This window comes from Cupressus sempervirens, chromosome 8 (genome assembly GCF_028749045.1).
Source record: "Cupressus sempervirens isolate cs-2001-9-10 chromosome 8, ASM2874904v1, whole genome shotgun sequence".
NCBI classification, from domain to species: domain Eukaryota; kingdom Viridiplantae; phylum Streptophyta; class Pinopsida; order Cupressales; family Cupressaceae; genus Cupressus; species Cupressus sempervirens.
In genome coordinates, this window is record NC_143125.1 from 140,883,743 (window position 1) to 140,906,204 (window position 22,462).

A 22,462-nucleotide genomic window follows, 5' to 3' on the forward strand; every position below is an offset into this window, starting at 1 on the left:
TGGCTCATTCTTGTTTCTCCATATATCATATAAAATCTTAAAACAAATCATAAAATATGGACAGTTGCAAGGCAATGGCTAATGCACTAGACAAAGAAATAAATTGTCTCAATCATTTCATTTATCCATACAATGGTAGATCCAGAAGACCAATGGAAGGATTTTAACATAGAATACCATCATCTTTATTTATCTATTTTCATCGTTGGGTTAATTATCCTTGCTAGACAATATAGTAGCCCAACAAGGGGGGATAATTTATCATACTACTGTTGTTAGCTTGCTATATGTGTAGTGGTCATTCTTAATGAATTAATTAATTTGATCATCATACAAGACATTGTGAAGGATGAGAATGTGTATCATAGTCTCCATAAGTAGTATGATTATGTCTTGAGTGATTATTACAGTCCATGAACAACCTAGAATAATGGTAAAAGTTCAAAGAGCTATAGAAGCATTGCACAAGACATTGTGCCAATGAATTAAAAAACTTAATATTTTTTAATTGAACTGCAACATTGTTTTCTTGCATTTACATATACATAAATAGATTGGAATAAATTATCACCTTATTATAAATTAAAAAAATTAGAATCAAATAAAATTGAGAAAATAGAAGAGAATTGATTTCCCTCCATGTGTTGAAACTAGTTCCACCATAAAAGGATGCCAAGCCTAAGGTTATTTAAAAGGAAATCCAAGCAAAATTCTAGGAAAATCATATACCTTGACATTTTTGTAAGGAAAAGGGGTTTGAAAATACCATGAACTTGAATAAACATATCAAAAGATTTTCTATATTCAAAGAAGGAGCGTGATATTTTCTAATTTAATTACAAAATAGGTAAAATGGTTTATCCAACCCCTCACATAGACTAATGCTTAAGTTACCCTCATAGACTTTGGATTATAATTGGTGCACCTTATGGGTTTATACAATCATTTTCCAAATGAGCATTAAGAACACCTTAACACACTACATAAGTTTCCTTAGAACCAATTTGTAGATGTTGAAAAATATTACATCAAACAAAATGAGAAGGCTTCCTTTCTAGGATAGTCGGCCAAATAGCTTGAAATATATTGTACCATGTTCTTAGAGATGATGACAATGTACCCATCTTCAGTATAATGTAGCACCATATGCAAGAGAGGAGATAACTACAAGTAGTCCTTATGAAATTTGTAATTGTCAAATGGTTTGAAAATATAACATTATGAGTCTTTACAAAAAATTTTCATAATAAGGATATTAAACATTGTAAAACAAATAAAAGTAAACACACTTGAATTTTTTGGCTCTATAACATGCATCTTTGTCCTAGCCTCAACCTACGCTCATGGTGGGATCTTCTCTAGATGTTTTGTCCCTACTAGACCTAAAATTCCATTGTCTGGATTTACTTATTGTCATCACTGCAAATGGGGACCCCCCTGTCTCAAGGATTTCCTTCAACACTGACAAGCTATTGACTTCTAGGGTTGATATGGGGATCTTAGATGATTTGGTGTTTCTTCAAAGAATTGGTCTCAAGGTTAGCCTAGAAGATAATTAGGAATGCTGAAATCCTGAAATCAAAATAGAAAAGTGTGCTAGTGGGATAGTTTGACCCTAGTGCCCACTTATGGATCTTCAAATAGCTTCACATAAAGATAATGGTATAGAGAGCCTTCTTCTAGATTGAGGGGTGGAAACTATTTCTCAAGATTTCCTCGTGAATTTGGTGGGTAGGTTCATGTCCTACAAATCTACCATTGAGATGGTTAGGAGATAGGTATCGACAAAATGGAAGTTAAAAGGAATGATGGAGATTTTTTCTATGGTGGGCACTCTCTCTTTATTCAAAATTTCTATTGATGAGGATTGAAACTACATTTGGCAGGAACATGGAGCTATGGTAAACATTGTATTGCTTTGGCAAAATGGAAGTTGAGTTTTATCCATGAAATATCATCAGTCTGGGTTCAACTATCAGGCCTTCACTTATAATACTAGGATAAGAATGTTTTCAAATGGATAGGTGACTCCTTTGGCCACTACATCAAGGTGGATGTTGTCACCCTTTACAAATATTGGTTGGGCTTCGCTAGGTTCTATGTCAATGTGATTGTGAGAAAACCCATACCAAGAATTATTACATTAAAATATGAATGGGGGTCTTCAACATAGACAATTATCTATGAGAATGCAAATTTATATCACCAAAAATGTAAGAAGTTTGGCCATGTGGTCACCAACTTCAAGCCTAAAATGAATAAAGAAGGAAAAATGAAAGGAAATAGGCTACACAAGAAGAATGTATGCCAAAGGATAGGGATTTAGGTTGTTCCTTAGGGGTGGCTTCTAATCCACCCCTGCTACCTATGGAAGAGTTAGAGAGGTGGGCTAACTATATGTAGGGCTACCCTTTTATAGAAAATATTGAGAAGCTTGTCTCTTCTCCAAAGAAACTTGGTAATATGGAGGACCCCAATGGTCATCTTGAAGAAGGGGAGATCCCATTAGATATAGGAGGTGAGGAGGTGGTTCAAACCTATATCATGGAGAAAGATAAAGCTTTAATAGGAGGTGCTTTCATCTCCATCAAGGAAGGATGGGTTTCGGGAGAGATCTTCTTCTTTTACTACCCCATAGACTAAAGTGAAGAACATGGAGAGCTCACCTTTAATGTCCACCAAATGGGAAGACCACCCCGCTTAGAAGGCTACTCTTATAATCTCTTTACCATGTGATTAGGTAGCTCTGGTTGTTTCCATTCCCTTCTCACTATTTGTGGAGGATGGTAGGAACCCAAGAAGAAGACTCATGGCCAACCAAAGGTGGATGTGGGCTTGGAGATGAGAATTAGTAGGATACGTACAAGAGTCACAAGGAAAAAGGTGATGTCCCGAGACATTCCTTGTGGGAGGAAAAAGACCTTGGAAGACATTCAAAAAGGTAAGAAATGAATTTTATCACATTGAATATAAGGGACCTTAATAGCCAATAGAAATATTTTTCTTTGAAAAATATGATCTATGATCATAAGGTCGATATTATTCTCATTTAAGAGGTTAAGATGAATAAACACAATTTTGATAAAATAGCAAGATATATGAGTAAAGGTGCTAAATATTCCTACAGTGATGTGGTTGATGTCTCCAAAGGGATCACAATGATGTGGAATCCCAATAGACTCAATGGGGTTGAAATCCATAGGCATCCTCACTTTTTATCACATTGAATATAAGGGACCTTAATAGCCAACAGAAATATTTTTCTTTGAAAAATATGATCTATGATCATAAGGTCGATATTATTCTCATTTAAGAGGTTAAGATGAATAAACACAATTTGGATAAAATAGCAAGCTATATGAGTAAAGGTGCTAAATATTCCTATAGTGAAGTGGTTGATGTCTCCAAAGGGATCACAATGATGTGGAATCCCGATAGACTTGATGGGGTTCAGATCCATAGGCATCCTCACTTTTTTGCTATGACATTTTTTGATAAGGTCAATAGCTATGTTCTTATTAATTTTTATCCTCCAAATACTAGGGGGGAGATTGCAAGTTTCAGAGGAGGCCTCTTTATGTATTGACAACTACAAGGGTTTTAAAATCATTTGTGTGGGAGATTTTAATACTCCCTTGTACCCTTTAGAAAAAGCTTGAAAAACTTTAGGAATTCTTAGAGAGTATGCATGATTTGGATGGGTTCCTTGAGAGAAATTATTTTTTTAGTATGGAATTATAGGGAGTCTCATATACTTGGTCCAAAAATCATTTGGGATATAACCTTATCCAAGTTAGGCTTGATAAAGTGCTCATCTTAGTTGACTAGGACATTCTTCCTTACACCTCCTTTCATGCATTCTCGAGGACTATTTCAGACCACTCCATGCTCTTGTTTAAATGGATGAACATGTGTTCCCATAGGAAGGAACCCTTTAAGTATGAGATAATGTGGCCTTCCATCCTTAATTTAGGGATTGTGTTACTCAGTGGTGGAATATAGGAGTCCAAGGTATGACTATGTTTTGAATAGCCAAGAAGCTAGAAAATATTAGAAGAGAGGTTATGATTTCGAACAAGTCTTCATTTGGTGATATTTTCAAGTAGAAGAAGGAGATAGAAGGTAAATTAGAAGAGATTTAGGAGGGTGTGGAAAAGGAAAACCTATCTATGGCTACTCATGAGGATGAAAAGGTTTGGTGAAGGAAATGGAGGGAAATTAATGAAAGAGAAGAAGTCTTCTGGAAGAAGAGATCTAGAGTTCAATGTCTTACAGAAGGGGATAGTAATATGGATTTCTTTCATAGGCCACTCCCTAAACATAAGAATAAAAATACTATCATGAAGCTCTATGATTGTATCCATGGAGATGAATCCAAATTTGGGTATGGCTATGAAACTTGATCTCTCAAAAGCTTATGATAAAGTTAGGAGAAAATTTTGGCTTCATGGAGAAATTCAATTCTTTAAGTGGGGAAATGATTAATTTGATTCAATTATTAGTCCTCATCAGTGTGTCCTTGGGGGAACTCTATAAATCTAAAAGGGGCCTTTGACAAGGGGACCCTTTGTCATCTTATTTCTTTATAATGGTGGCCAAAATTCCTTGGAGAAAAGCTCCTTTCATGGCTAGCCAGGGAAATATTATGGGAGTCAACCTTTCTATGAATCCTTCACCAAAAGTACTACAACAATTTTTTGATTAGACATTCCTATATGGGTTATCATCTATTAGGGAAGCCAAAGATTTTAAGAAAGTTTTGAATCAATATGCGAAGTTCTCAAGATATCATATAAAGTATTAGAACAAGAAGTTGTATTTCTTCAACATGGAGATCTAGATATTCAACAGAGGATAACAAGGGAACTAAAATGTCAAAGGCAACCCTCCCTGACACCTATCTTGGGCTCCCCCTCATAGTGAAAGAAGTTACTCCTAAATTTTGAAATGCAATTGTGAGAAGAATGTGAAAGAAGTCAGTGAGATGGAATGGTAAGGTGCTTAATAGTGCTAGGAAAATTCAACTTATTGTTGCCTTAGTTCAAGGGATCTTGGTTTACTTTTTGTCATTATTTAAGATCTCAAGCCATTTCAGAGACATTCTAGAAAGAATTCAAAGAAATTTTCTATGGTCAAGAATGGAGGAAAAAATGAAAATGAGTCTTGTGAGCTGGGAGAAAGTGTGCAAACCAAAATATCAAGGGGGATTGAACCTAGAGAGAATAGGGGACTTAAATAAGGAATTCATGAATAAAATTGGATGAAGAGTGGCTCAGGATGTGGCTAGATGGCGCAAAATTATGGGAGTTGAATACCCATGTGGAAGGTCTTTTAATGAGGTTTCATAAAATGAAGATCTCCCTAATGGATCATGGACTTGGACTAATGTTAAGAGCAAGAATATCTTAAGGGGTGGGGTCAGATGGAACATTAAAAATAGGAATTTGGTTAGGTTCTGGGATGACAAATGGTTTGGGGACTTTCCATTACTAGAAAATTAACTTTGAGATCAAGTTGGTAAATTATATTGGGACTGGAAAATAGAGAGTTCTTAATATAAGCAATCTTAACCTTATGGATAAAGCACTCTATGAGGAAATGGTAAATATTCTAAAAGAATCTTGTATCCCTTCCTTCCTAGATGTAAATAATAAAAATAAAGTAATTTGGGACAAAAACCTCTTGGGGGGATTTCAATGTGAAGTCAACCTATTATAGTATTGTTGGAGAGGGAGGCTCCTCAAACTAGAGGGAGGTTTGATATTCTTGTTTCCTCCCCAAGATTAATTTATTCTACTGGTTTGTGATGCATAATAGTATCCTCATGATTGATAATCTCCAAAAGAGGGGTTTTTGAATGGTTAATTAGTGTGTGATGTGAAATTGTGAAGAGGAGTAGATCCCCCAACTCCTAATTTAATGCGCATACTTGATTCAAATCTATCAGGATCTATTTAATCAAATGGGGATCTCTTGGCTCTTGAACAGTTATTCTCAACAATTTAATTTAAATTGGAAGTGTCCCACCCAACACCCCCTTATCAAAATTCTATCGAGAGACGCCCTCCCTAGATATGTTGGAATATGGAAAGAGTGAAATACTCATATATTCAGAGAGAAATTTACCCCCTCCCCCCTAGAGATGGTCTTTCTAATAACTATGGCCCTAATTAGATAATATAATCTGAATTGGAAATGGAAGCTCTCCCTCACCCCCCATTACAAGTAGACAAGACTTGGGTGGAGGTGTGGGATATAGTTCACCTAGTGGGAAAAATGGATAACACAAAGGCCTTGAAAAGAAAGGGTACTAGATGGAAGTCACCCTCCAACCACCCCCTATCCCCCAAATAGGTAGAAACTTAATTTTGGTGGATCAAGAAGAAATGGTAAGGTGGCTACGAGTGGGACCATCTATGATGAATAAGTAAATTACATTAAGGGTTATATGGGTAATTATGGTCATATGTCTAGTAATGAGGTAGAGGGGATCTCCTCTTAGGGTTGGAGACTAATATTAGTTGGGAAATTCAAAAACTAGGTGTGGAGATAGATTCCTTACTTGTCATTGAGGTAATTAAAGTGGTATGCAATATGATTTGGCATGGCATGACAATAATAAGGGACACTCAAATGTTATTAAATAGATGCTATGTGTAACGCAAAGGGAATCAAGTAATGAATAGCTTGGAGTCATATGAACACTATCTAATCAATCACCAAACTTGGGAACGGGAGTATGAATTGTCAGCAGTTATTTTATCACTCATTCAAAAGAAAATATTTTGATGTAATGATGACCATTTTAAATGAGTGGTTTATAGGAGTCATTTTTATGTTGGTGAATTACAAGGCTAGGGTTTTTAGAATGATGACTTTAAACTAGATCATTAGTGTAAAAAATATCCTAATTATGACCCTTTATGCTAAGTGTAGGTCTGTAACCCAAGACAAGATTTTGAATGACTTTTTACAATCCCAAAGAATGAAACTTTCCAATTCTTAGTAGTCATTTTTATGGAAAGGTTACAAAATAAAGATGAGGTGGCATGAAGAAAATATTTGTTATTCCACTCTCACATGCAAAAATCCCTTGTTAGTATTTTACTTTGTTGTCACAAAAGAAAAAGTTATCTTCTTGGTTCTCTACACATATTGCTTGAGCTTTCAGGTAGTATGGTTGTTGAGATGAGATAAGTTGTTAATGATTTGATGATTGAGCTTGGAGAAGAAGATAAGATGGAGAGTGCTAATGCTAGGATTGAGCCACCCAAAATCGAAGAAGCCATTAAGAAAGCAAAGGATGCTTCAACTTACATGTGGGAATAAGGTATAATTCCATTTATGGAGTGCATTGAAGACCATGATGAGAAGGTCTCTTGGCAATTTTTTTATTCATGGAAGAGATACTAGGTGACTATGAATGGATATTTATCTAAAATTACTAAGAAATTTCTTGTTAACACTACTAGCCTTCCTTTCAAAGGAAAAAGATGGAGAAAGTAGCTAAGGGTTGCAGATGAAACAAGCTTGAGAAATTTTTTTGACCTAACAAGGCCCATGTTCATTTTCACAATGGATTTTCTCGAGACAAGTTGCCTTAACTTAGGGATATGGTTTTCTATGTGGATATGAGATACATCACCATGGAGGATAGGTAAAGGGGAATTTATCTACTTTCCTTACTTGCTATTGCATTCTATGGAGGATTGTATTTGGAATATTTTTAAGAAGAGAGAATAGGGTAAGAGTTTCACTATTTACTACCAAGCCTTGATGTTTCTCCTATTCCATTTTCACAAACGCCTAAACCCTCATATTCCTATCCCAACCACTTCCCCACTTTAAATCACTAATGTTACCCAAACTTTGTCCCCTTTAGGAAAAATCCAGGATGACAAGGAACTCTCTGCCACAATAAGAAAGGTCAAAATGGAGAAAATTGATGTGTTAGACATGGAAAGTACTAGTGTTGTTGCTAAGAGGGGAACAAATAGGTCTAGTAAGAAATTGGAAGCTAAGAATCCCTCTACCCCTCTTGGTAAAGAAAAAAACTTATTAGTTATGATTCCACAGAGGGCTGTAGAAAGAAAGGTAGCCCTAGACACAAAAGGAAAGCTACAAGGAGAAACTATGGAGAGAAGGAAGAGAAAAATATGACTAGTAAAGAAAAGAATGAAGAGGATATTTGTGGCATCTAGGATTGTCCAATCCCATCTCATGTGTTGGATACCTTTAAAATTGAGACAAATTCCATGGATTTGAGAAAGGAAGTGATAGGGGTGAGAAAGGGATGGTTACCTCTCAGATGTTAGGATCCTTAACATGGATGATTAGAACTAGGGGGTGGAGAAGACAATGGAAGCTCAGGGTGATAAACTAGTGTGGGTAATACTTGAAAGGAGGGAAAGGATGTGTCTCAAGCTACTATTGATAAACAACCTCTAGTTAATCTAGATCTTTCAAAATTGAAGGAGTCCATCACTTATTTGTCAAAAAAAATGAAGACTTGGTAGACAAGTTTAATAGGGTTGCAAACTTTTCTATTTGTGTGATGCATTCCTCTTAAACTACCCTTCATCTTTTTTTGGTAGAGAAGGAGGAGAGAAACAACACCAAGGAGATGGAGACCACCCATTCATTATATGGCTTTTTGGCATATGATTGGCTGCATGTGTTACTAGAGAACCCAAACAATCAAAAGAAGGAGAATTAGCTCCTGATCTCTTGTCTTTCTTTTGTTGTTTATTTTGTTTACTAGTTACTGCTTGGCCCATGGGGCCTTCTCTATTATTAATCACTAGGCTTGGCTTGGGCCCACAGATATAAAGTGGGCTAGTTTTGTAAATTTATGACAACATGTTAGTTGATAGATGCAGATGTAGTAAGTTTAATTACAGAAATATGTTATTCTGGGAGTTTTTGAAATTAAGGAAGGGAGTTGATTAATCATATGGTATTGACGTCTAACTAATCTTCAACCTTATTTCTGTTATGGGTCAACCCCTATTTTGGTTGCTTTTTAATATCAAAAACATTGTTTCCTATAATAATCCCAAATTTATGAATAACATCTTGGATAATGCAATTAATAGCAATATGAAACATTTTAATATGGTAACTCACCAAAACAATGTTTCACTCTATTTAAGGATAAAAATATTATTCTTTTTTGTTCTAGAAGAAGGTGTACAAGAGTCTTAATTTTGATCTCAAAAAAGTTCATTGAAGTATAGACCCATAGATTTTTATCGAGAGGATGATCTTGAAAAGAGAGTATAGGAGACATCATGTATAAACTGATAATTAAAAGAAAATGATGAGAAGATTTCATTTTGATTCTAAACCAACAATATTTTGATGGATTCCGAGTCTCTCAAAACTCATTTAATAAATAAAAAACTATTAAAAAGTAAATAAATAAATTAGATATGTCACTTTATCTTAAGGAAGGCCCAAAGGCCAATCAAATTATGCTAAAATCATGCCACAATCAAAATAGTTTGCAGAGTCTAGTAGGCCTATTATAAAGATTTTTTTGTGTATAAAGGTGGCATCACTCAGGGCAATGAGCGTTATTCCAATTTTAGAGAGTCAAACTATGATGCATAAATTATCACAATGTTCACTTTTCATCAACTATCTAGTGTAGAAACATATTACATTACAATCATGTCATAATTAAAATTATATATAATCTATTATATAAAAATGCATAAAGAAGTATTTTTAAAATGAGAGTCTTTTATTGACCATTGAAAATTTTCTTCCTCAAAATAAGGAAGAGTGAATACTTATTGTGAATGAGAGCTCCTAACAAAGTTGAACCACCTACAATTACAAATTTTAGATATAAATGAATGATTTTCTCAAGCAATAGTATCTTGGTAGGGATTAATATGATAGCCTTTTATGGGTAGCACATAAACTATTCTAATTACTATTATGAATTCAAAGAAAATGGCATGTATTCTTGTAGACCCTAGCTAATCAACAAATCAAATTTTCTATTGATGGCTTAAGGCTCAAATTTCATGAGACATCATATATAAACCAACATGTGTTCATGATTTGAAGAAAAAAAACATTTAGTTTAATGTGTGTTTGGTAGGTTGTCATTCAATACAAACTAAATGAAATAGTCGACCCAAAAAAATTTAATTAAAAAAAATTGAAATATAAAAACATATAACACCAAAATCATGGTATAATCAAAACTATTTATATTATCTATTAGATCTAATTCTACATATAAAAGTCGTACCACTTATAGCAATGACTCGTATTGAAATTATATATAAGCCAAGTTATCACGTAAGAAATACCGTAGGTTCCCTTTCACCAACCATCTAGTGCACGGAATCTGTGCCTGCACAGAATCGAGCGACTAAAGTGCGAAAGTTTGGCAAGAAAGTTCTAAATTGTCATTCAAAACCAATCGAACTAAAACTCGGCCAAATTCTAAAGTAATTATATGGCGATAGAGGAACAGGGACCTACAGCTAAAGTAATACAATTGGCTGATTCTTACCGAAAGCATTGAATACGCTCCAATTTCTATAGACAATCAAAATTGACATGACGCTTCTTAGAAAAGATATCACTAGAAATAGAAAGCAATCTGCAAAACCCAAGTAGCTGAAATTCGTTATCAAGTCCAGCTCAGGATAGCGACATTCCTAATCAAACTAGAATATGGTGACAAATATTTGCCCATCAAATTTCGTATGCACCCAAAATAATATAGCTGCTTACCAAATGATGAAAAGCGTGGACAAATTTAGAAATCACTAGAGGAAAGAATGTAGTGAATAGTGGTTGACAACAACCAATCTAGCTTCAGTGAACCAGCCGACTCCACCAAGGAAATCGTTTTAATACTTTGACTTGATAAGGCACGTTGGCTTGATTAGGCGACAAGACCCATGCTGATAATAGAGATAATACCATTTACATTGAATGCAGAACTTTATTATTGAAATTGTAGATTTATTATTAAAATTGATTTGAGATTTGCAAATTTTATGCGCTCTTGATGTTTTCGAATAGGGTAAAAGAAGGTTTTGAGGAGATCCAGGTTTCCTTAGAAATAGATTTTAACAGGGATCTAGAACTCGACCAAGATGGATCACTGCAACAAAATGATCAGGATAAGATCTAACAGCCCTAAACAGAAAAACACACAAAAGATAAGGAATATAAAAACCAGCTGCCAAAGAGAGATCAGCAACACAAGATGGTCTCACCAATTAGACCGGTTTTCTACACAAGAACGATCATTGGAGTTTTGAGGCTTCCCAAACCATAACTTAGTATAGTCATGGCTCTCAGAGCCTTTAGAAAAAACTACAAGAGTCCCACAAAACATATTACAAGAAAAGAGTTGGACTCTCACCATGGAATAGAATCTTCCAAAACCTGCCAACACTAGAAACTGAGAACAGCCCTCCACCAAAACGGGCCCTTAAAAATTATCAGCATCTATTTGGTTAAAAGAAGAAGAACAACAAAAAAAACCTCCAAAATAGAGCTTCAAAATAGAATAGTGGTTAAGCACAGAACTCCTAATCAGAGAAACCTTCTGAAAACCGAATGGGTAGATAGCACCATTATTATTAGCTAGACAAGGAGAGAAAAGAACAATCTGAGAGCAACTAAAACATCTCTTGGCCTCCGTGAAACATGATATACTAAGACTAAACATATTCAGCTCTCCAACAGAACACTTCCAAATGTCAAAGACACCCACAACCAAAAGATGGTCTAGAAAGGTTCCCTGAACTAGCACAGAGGTAATCTCAAGATAAGACTCTGCAACAATAGTACCTGCTAGTCTCCAATGCTTCTTATAGAAAAACCTCATGATCCATATGAAGCAATCCACAAGGGAAAAAATAGGGATTTGCACGGCACACCTTTGAGTCAAGCCAAGGAACCCACTACTGAAATCCAGAACCTCATCCAAAAAATGAGCTTTATATAGAGAACAAGAGTTGTAAGATAAATACAATATCTCCGAGCCAAACGAAGTCTTAAAAAACCCTCCGAAATGAAAGATCCTGAATTCCCCATCTGAAGAGAGGTAAGAGCCGTCACACCACAAAACCAACAAAGTTGAGGATGACACTAACCAAAAAAATTGAACAAATCGGACCCATTAACACTACTGGAATTGACCAAATCAACAAACAAGAGGACCAAACAAGTGAAAAATTCTCACCAGAGAGAACAAAAAAGTTGGCAACATAGGGAATTACCTTAGGAAACCCAGAAGGAGGTTGACCCTTATTGTAGAGGGTCACTTGCAAACAACAGCTCCGAGTGAGAAGCAAGGCCAAAAGCAGCCAATACCCACAGAGTTGCACCATCAAAATCCCAAGGAATCCCAAAAACTTATGTCGAAGCTCAAAGTCTAAGTGTTTTATAGGGGAGGGAATATCTAACTCTTCAATCAAAGATAGATATCTAGTTCACCCTATAATACCACTCAAAATAGGAAGAGTCCCTAAATTGAAACTCAACCACCACTTACATACAATGTTTTATATATTGTAATTCTTGTTGTTTAATTTTTGAATCAATATAGTCTAGAGTTTAATTCTTATTCAATAGCTTTATATTTTTTCATATTTTCTTTTGGAAGCTTTATTTTATTTTTCTTCCAACAAGGTTTCTTCATTTCTATGTGGTATCAAATCTTGGGTGTGATGGTAGAGATTTTTTTTTCAAGTACAGATAATAAGAGTGCAAAGAATGGATTTTATAGCCTCTATTATTCTCACACTATACAACTACTTTGACTGAAACTAAATATTATGCTTCAACATATAAGTAGAGGCTTCTATCGGATAGCTATGGATATGGAGGTTGAACCCATTTCAGCAGTTGAAAAGTCCAAATACATCAACCACATGGATGAAGCCTTTGGTCTTCTATGCTTATCCATCTCTCAATAACTTTTATTTTAGATTGAGGAATGTAAAACTCCAAACTAACTTTGTAATACATTGGAGACACTCTTTGGAAAGCATTATGAGATGCAAGGTTGTATCCTTGAAAATGAGCTCAACCTATTCAATTCAAGGAGACTTGATAATACACAAAATTTCTTCACAAAATTTAAGGTTATATTCCTTCAGCTGAAAGGATGTGGTATTGAATAATTCAAGGAATGAAACAAATTAATCCTTTCTATTCTGTCAAATTGGGGTCCAAAATATGGAGTATTTGTCTTTACTTTCCACACAGTCAATTTTGCAATAGGAGCAACTTGGAAAATGCTAAACATGATACTTTCATTAGGTCTCTAATATAGGACAAGGATAAGCTTACAAAGTTTGGAATATTGAAGAATTATGAACCCCATGCCCTTGTTCTACATGCAAGTAGGAAGAATAATGCCAAATTCAACCAAGAACTCAAATAAAAAGGGAAGAATTATTCAAATCCATGGAAGGAACATAACACCAAACCTATAGATGGATCTACAATATCAAAAGAAAATAAAACAAGGAGAAATTTGAAGTGCACATATTGCAACTATAGCTTCCATCTAGAATCATCATGCATGAAGAAAACCATTGATCTGGTGACTCGGACTTTTCAAGAACATAATCTTTGTATCCTTTTCCTAGAGAGTGTCAAGAAGAAGAAAGAAGAGTAAACACAAAAACATAGAGACCATGCTCATGCATTAATATCTATTTATTATTCTTCAGATGCATGGATCATAGACTATGGAGCTTCACGTCACATGAAAGCCACAAAAGATGCTCTTTCTTCTTTAAAATCATATTTTGGTTCTCCTATCATCATGGGATATCATTCTCCTACATAGGAAATTGGAATAGAAAAGGTAGAGCTTGGTATTGGAATTTTTTAGAATATTATATATATTCTAGAGCTTTCAATAATCTTACTTATGTGTATCAAATAACACATACTATAACTAGTAGGAGAGTTGAATTCACACCAAATTCTATGAATATCTATGACACAAAAAAAAACTCCAAAATTGTTATTGGTAAGGTGAATCATTTTTCTCATCTATACACCCACTCTAACATTGTTAAAAAATCAATTTATACTAGACTAGTAACACATGCAAATGAGAAAAGTAGAATCTATAATAAAAGACTCAATCATTTTAATTTTATATACATACAACAACTTAGCAAATAGGGAATGGTTAAATTCTTACCTAACATTGAATTTTCTAATGGAGTTTTTGATGGTTGTGCTCTTGGAAATCATCTACAAGAAAATTTTCCAAATAGATTGCATTGAGAGCCTCTTCGCCTCTAGATCTTGTTCACAATGATCTAATGGGCCCATTTCTTGAACTTTCTATGAGAAAAGCTAGATATGTCCTAGAAAATTCATTGATGATTACACAAAGTCCACATGGGTATATTTTATCAAATTTAAATCGAATGTTTTAGAAGCAATTTGAGAAATTGATCAATATCTTATACATAGATAATGGAGGCAGTATGTTAAAAATTATGTCCAACATCTTTGTGGTGAAGTTTTATAGGAATATAGTTGCACAATAGAGTTCCTTGCACCCCACAATAGAATAGGGTTGTTGAGAGGAAGAACTAATCTATGAAAGAGATGGTTAGTTGCATATTGAATGCTAGATCCCTTCCCTCTAATTGAGGGATAAAGAAATCAATCATGCTTCATAAATTTAAAAATATTCTCACAACTTTGCTACAAGTAAAACTCATTTTGAAGCATGGAGTGGCATGTAACAAAATAAGTTATACATTTTTGTATTATTGGATCATGTGCATAGGCATAGATTCTAATAGAAAAGAGGAAGGTTTTGGAGCCTCAAAGAAAATAATAGATCTTTATTGGATATCCATAATAGCAAAAAGGGGTACTAATTGTTCAACATTTCCAAACATATTCTCTTCATGGAGAGAATTTTCTATTTTGATGAAAGTCGCATACATGTATCTTTCGATTAACTCAAAAGTAAAAAAGGGTAATCATTCTAATTTTATTTTAGTCTCATCTACAACTCCAGAATTAATTCCAAATTGGGATTCTAGTGATTTTTTAGTATATCTTTGGACAAGACAAAGAAAAATTATCTTGGCTGATATATAGGCTCCCCTTCATACATTTTTAGATACCAATCCAATCAATAAAATGCATCTTTATGTGATTCAAGGACATGGTCCAAAAACTTATGCAGAAATTGCAAGAAATTCCCATTGCGAAGTATCCATGAATGATGAATACAATTTTATCATTTAAAATAAAACTTAGGAATTGGACCCATTTCCATCCAACCACAATTTTTTAAGGTGTAAGTGGATCTACAAAATAAAGATATCATCAAATGGTCAAGTGAGAAGATATAAAAGAAGGCTAGAAAGAAAATGTTTTGAGAAAGTTCGTAAAAGATTACAATCAAAAAAAATATTATGTGGAAAATATGGAGTCTAATCTATTGGCTCTTTCCAATATAGAAAAAATAAGGTGGAAGATTCATCACATGGATGTGAAAAATGCATGCCTTAATGGTGATCTACAGGCAAAGATCTACATGAATTTACAAGTTTAAAATTCATCACTAGTATGCAAGCTCAAGAATTCCATCTATGGCCTCAAGTAGACACCTATAACTTGGTATGCTAAAATGGATTCTTATCTTTTATCTCAAAAATTCATGAGATTCAAATCCAATCCAATTTTTTTTTGTTGAGAACATATGAATCTTGGTTGCTTATAGTACTCTATGTAGATGATCTACTACTAACAAGTGACTTGAGGAAAACCACTTTTGCAACCAAATAAAATGTTTTAGAAATTTTCTATGATAGATATGGGCCTCCTTGACATTTTTCTTGGTCTTCAAATTAGCCAGATTGAATTCTAGGTGCCCATGTTTCTTAGTCCTCATATGAAAGGGATCTCTTGGCTCAATTTCACATGACTCATTATAAAAGCAACATGTTTATTTTTAGAGTTCAAGCTTGAGAATGGAAGAGACGCAATTGGTTGATTACATATGTTGACATATAATTTAGTTTAATTATTGCATTGTGTTTTCAATTTAAAGTCATGTTTCATTAACTTTTTCACCTGGATACAAAATGTATGTATGATATATCTCTTTTATGATGAGAATGGTTATTTTTGGTGTCTTGTGTAGGATGAAGATTATCACAAAGCACCCATCATTCATATGTGATTTAGCTCCTAAGAACCAACCTTCAGCTATTCATCTCAAGAGTAGCACTGAGATAAGATACGATGTTCATATATTTTCTCAACTGGGGAGTTGAGTAAGACATTAATAAAATCATCACTGTATTCTTCTTCTTTTATTCTATAACAATAGGTCCATGGAAGAAGATTCATCTTGATAGGTTTTCTTAGGCTGAATACTTCAAAATGAAAAAATGGAGGAACAAAGGCTACAATAAGTAAACATCACATTTAAGAAGGAGTTAGCCCAATGAAGAGCTATGAGAAGAATGTATTTACAAATAGGGATAAATATATACTGATGAATAATATAAGAAAAAAGGAATAAAGTTTATCAGGAAAATATAGGATGATAGTACTAAAGGGTAGAAGAAATCTAGTAAATCAAGGTAGCCAATACTGAATAAAACTATTAGAAAAAAAAAAACACTAGAGACAAGGTGGAAATTAAAATTTTCAATAACCAATGAAGTTATTGAGAATACATCATCTAATAAATACAAATTAAGTGGGGTCTCTTCAACAAAGGTCAGAGCAATGAGGTTCATCGTCATAACATATGAAGTTGAAAAATAATACTTTGAACTTCCCCAATGCCTGATGGATTTTTTGGTAACAATCATGGTGATAAAATTTTCATGGCCGTTATGATGATGATTAGGAAAGTACATGCCAATTTGAATAGGATAGAGGCATCAAGAGAATTCATGCCGATAGATCCATGGGCAAAGCCATTCCTATCACCCAGGCAGAATTTGACTTGGCTTAGTACTTGATAAGATTATCCATATAATATATGATGATGTGATATCATAATAGGAAAATATTTTTATAAATAAGCAATACTGAGAGTGGGGGAGGGGGGAATTCAGCATTCAATAAGAATTTTCTCAATAATGGATATCTTTAACAATCTTTAGGCATGCATATATGATCAAATCAAAAAGTAAACTTAACCACAACAAAATGCAACTCATAACACCAATATTTGCTAACTAGGGAAACCCTAGCCAAGGGAAACCCCAGGTGGAGATGGTGCCCACATAATGATTCACTAATCAAAAATATCTTTCAAAAGATATTGACCCTATTAGGAGTCTATTACGTCTTTATAGTGTATTTGTTATTGTTAGATGACTAGGCCTTGTTATAAGCCTCAACCCTTTTTAGGAGTTCTTATTACAATACAAAAGTACCAAGCTGAGCCCACTTCCCAAACATGCATATACAATAGTACAAGCTTTATAAAAGGATATAGATACAAAAACCTTTCTAGCAAAGTTGATATCTTCAATATTTGATTTATCCTTTATAGCTTTCTACACCAAAATTTATGATACATCTATAAAATACTATACTATCATAAATTTTCCCTCAATAGTGATTATACAAAGTGCACATTCATGCATTATAACATTATATTAAATGTCACACTTATTAGAAACAAAAAGTGTCTTCCTTTATACCAAACTACTTAACTAGTCAATCTTCAATATCTTGCACATTTCCCATAACTTGAAATAAATCTTTGTTAAGTGAGGATTAACATCTAGGATGTCACCCCTACCAGTTTAATTCATTGTTTTGGAAAACCAAAAAAAATCTCTTAACCAAAGGCCTTTACTATTTCATCTAGTATTTTATTAGTTTTTTATGACCTGTACTTGGAAAATTGTCCATAACTTTGTCCATACAATGAATGTTCTTGAGCACTTTTACCCACGTTCTCATTACATCATGTACATCCTTCCCTCAAATGTGCATAGTCTCAAGTGCTTTCAATAATCCACACTAAATCAAAATGTAAAATTATTCCATATTTTCCTAAATAATACTTAGAAAATTTTCTAAGTCCAAGCATCAAAATCCTAATATCATGCTTTTCCTTCTTCATAGTAGGTCTATGTTGCCATAAATGATAACTCTATGTCATCCTTGCATACCCTCTATTAGGATTAAACCACAAACAAAAGTAACAATTACATGCAAATATAACCAATAACAGAAAATAATAGATCACACAGAAAAGAACACAAGACACCAAGATTTAACATGGTTCACCCAATCCCTAGGCTACATCCACCAAATAGCAAGTCCAATATTTTTATGATCTAGTGATTACAACCTGATTACAATCTGTAATCCCTTACAACTCAATACTGCCACAAGAACCAATTTCGCATCACACCTTATGAAATAATCCCTAACCCTAAGCCCTTTTATACAAGTATTTTAACCACTTTAGGGTTATAATTAATAATTACATGTCAGCCCAAAATCTTGATAAAATAGGGCCCAATTTTTTTTTAAGAATTTATGAAGTATGTACAGTACTTTCTTGATCAGTCACCATGATCTAACAATCTCCCACTTGGGGACTGATCAAGCTCCACACTAAACAACAATCTCCCACTTGGAGACTTATCCTGTAGCAATACCACTACCACATGAGGCTCCCATTGGATCAAACCACCCTAGACTCTACTATTCTTTTATTCATATTTAGTCTAGAAGACCAACCAAAGCTGAAGAGGAGTTAAGCTTCTCCCTTGTTACTACCTTTGTCAACATATCTATTGGATTTTCATTGGTGTGTATCTTCTCCAGCTTTAACTGTCCATCCTCCAAAACTAACTGAATGAAATTGTACCGTAACTGTATGTGTTTGGTCTTTGAATGCAGAGCTGAATTCTTTGCAAGATGAATGGGACTCTAACTATCTGTGAACAAATAATTATCCTTCTAAGGATGTCTCAATTCTTGCAAGAAGAATTGAAGCCATATCATCTCCTTGGCTACCTCCGTAGCTGCTACATACTCTGCCTCTATAGTGGATAAAGCATTAACCTTTTGTAACCTAGAAACCTAGCTCACGGCTACTCGGCCAAGAATAAAGATGTAACCTATAGTACTCCACCTAGTATCAATATACCCTACCAAATCTAAGTCAACATAGCCTTCTAAATTAGTAGTAGAGCCCCCAAAGTGTAAACACTTATTGGATGTTCCTCTCAAATATCTAAGAATCCATTTGATTGCATTCCAATGCTCAATTCCTGGATCACTCATATAGCTGCTAACAACTCCCACTGCATGTGCAATATCTAGCCTAGTACATACCATAGCATACATCAAGCTTCCTATAGATGAAGCATGGGGTACCTTGGACATCTTATCCTCTTCTTGTGTCTTGGGACACATATCCTTAGTCAATTTCAAATGACCAGGTAAAGGTGTGCTGACAACTTTAGCATTCTCCATAGAGAAATGTTGCAACACCTTCTCAACATAATCAACCTGAGATAACATCAATGTTCTATTTTTCCTATCTCTACAAATCTTCATACCAAGGATTTCTTTTACTGCCCCCAAATTCTTCATAGCAAATGCATGTGCTAATTGGCTTTTTAGCCCCTTAATGTGATCCATGTTAGACCCAGCTACAAGCATATCATCAATATATAAACATAAAATAATGTAGCTATCATCATCCAACCTCTTAAAGTAGACACAATTATCTGAATGACACCTACTATAACCATCCTCATGCATAAAACTGTCAAATTTTAGATACCACTGCTAAGGTGCTTGCTTCAAACCATATAAACTTTTCCTCAATTTGTACACTAAGTTCTCCTTACCTTTGCCCTCAAATCCCTGTAGCTGAGCCATATATCTCTCTTCATCCAAACCACCATGAAGAAAGGTTGTTTTAACATCCAGTTGCTCTAAATGCAAATCTTCAGTATCCACTAGACTTAAAATAGTACAGATAGAAGTCATTTTAACAACAGGAAAAAATATCTCATCAAAATCAATTTCCTTTTCCTATGCAAATCCTTTTACAACTAACCTAGATTTAAATTGTTTCTTACCTCCATCCTCTCCTTTTAACCTGTAAACCCACTTATTCTGTAAAGCCCTTTTACCTATAGGCAACTTGCACAAATCCCATGTCTTATTCTTCAGCAAAGAGTCCATTTCATCTTTGATTGCAGACTCCCACTGAATCTTAGTATCCACCTACATAGCTTCATCATAAGTTTTAGGTTGACCAGCATCAGTAAGTAAAATAGAATACAAATATGGATAGAATCTTTATGGAGGTCTAATTTTCCTTGTTGACCATCTAACATTCACTTGTGTGTGTGGTATTTTTTGTTGCGGTTGTTGCACATCATGAGGAATGGCTGGAACATCAGGTTTTGGAGTATCATCTAACACTACATAATCATCTTCTTTCTTCTCATGTTGATGCAATAGATCTTTGTACAACACTTTCTCATTGAATATGGCATCCCTGCTTCTTACAATTTTATGATTTTCAAAATTCCTTAGCCTATAACCAAACTCATTAATGCCATATTCAAAAAATACACATTTCTTTGACATAGCTTCTAGCTTGGTTCTATTTTCAGAATCTATGTGAGCAAAAGCTTCACAACCAAAGGTTTTGAGAAAAGAATAACTCACCTTCTTACCAGTCCATGACTCCTCTAGAATACCATAGCCCAAAGGAGTAGAGGGATGTCTATTAATCAAATATAGATCAGTATTGACAGTCTCCACCCACGTGTGTAAGGGAAACCCAACATGCAACCTCATGCTCCTTATACATTCCATTATAGTCCTGTTCATGCATTCAGCCACTCCATTTTCCTGTGGAGTCCTCGAAACAATTTTTTTTCTACAAATATTATTAGTGGAGCAATAATCTTCAAATTCATGACTGCAATACTCACCACCATTATCAGATTTGAGACATTTTAATTTTTTACCAATCTCATTTTCAACCAAGCATTTCCATTTCTTAAAAGTTTGAAATACATCAGATTTCTATCCAAGGAAATAAACTCATACTTTTCTAGTTGCATCATCAATAAATGTAACATAGTAATGAGAGCCACCAAGGGAAGATACCTAAGTCGGTCCCCATACATCGGTATGCACAAGCTCTAATTTCTCCCTTTTATTTTCCTTCCTAGTCTTTGCAAAACTCACTCTCTTTTGTTTTCCATACACACAACTTTCACAAAAATCTATATTAACACATTTCAGACCTAGTAAAAATTTCTTTGAATGAAGTACTTTCATACCTTTCTCAGTCATGTGCCCATGTCTATTGTGCCACAGTGTTGTATCAGAATCTACAGTAGCTATTTGCTCTCCCTGCTCAACTATAGCAATTGTTCTTGAACATTTATTTTTCTCTGAAACAATTAAAGTAGAAGGAACAATATGACCTATAAAAAGATATAAGGTGCCTACTTTCACACCTTTTTCTACTACAAGGGAACCTTTTGAAACCTTCCAATTTTTATCATTAAAAGTAACTACACAACCCTCATCATCAAGTTGTCGTGCGTAAATTAAATTCCTACTCAACCTTAGAACATTTCTTACCTCATGTGGTAGCCAATGATTCTCATTCCGCAACTTAATCTTAATTTTTCCCTTCCAAAAATTTGACAGGATTCATTATCCCCCAAATAAACAAGCCCAAAATCCCCTTGGACATAATCAATAAAATAACCTCTATGAGGTGTAGCATGAAATGAAGCACCAAAATCTAAAACCCATGAATCATCAACACTTTTTAAAGACAAAAGAAAACCATCCCCTTCGGATTTTTTACTTACCACATTTTCCTCCTTATCTCCATCTAATTTATCTCCTTCGTTTTTCTTTCGATTCTAGCAATCTTTCTTTTTGTGCCCTAGTTTCTCATAGTACCAGCACTCATTCAGTCCTCTTGATTGAGAACTCCTCCCCTTTGACTTTCCTCTTGATTTCCCTCAATTTCCAAAATTACTTCCTCTCTCTGTCATTCTACCCTTTCTTTGTGCATTCAAAGCACTTCCTAATGTAGATCCACCTAAGGTTTTCCTACCAGTTTCCTCACTCAAAATAACACTGATCACATCATCATATTTTAAGGTACTAGATCCAGGAACAAGATTACTCATAACCATTACCAAGCCATTCTAGCTTTTAGGAAAAGAACACAAAATCAAGAGAGCCCTAATTTCTTCTTCAAAATTGATACCCACATAATATAAGTGACTAGTAATAGTATTAAAATCATTTAAATGATCTGTAATAGATCCACCTTCTATTATTTTCATATTAAATAAATGCTTCATGAGAAATACCTTGTTTGAAGCGGAGAGCTTTTCATACAGTGTTGCTAGGGTTTTCATCTATTCTTCTGTCATCTTTACTTTTGTAATATTAA

General features: G+C 34.4%; 1 protein-coding gene across 2 annotated transcripts in view; it reads right to left on the reverse strand.

Annotated features, from left to right (window-relative positions):
* LOC149541945 (uncharacterized) overlaps window positions 1-22,462 on the reverse strand; it is a 56,591-nt gene that overhangs the window by 2,129 nt on the left and 32,000 nt on the right. The gene's annotated exons all lie outside the window — the stretch shown is intronic.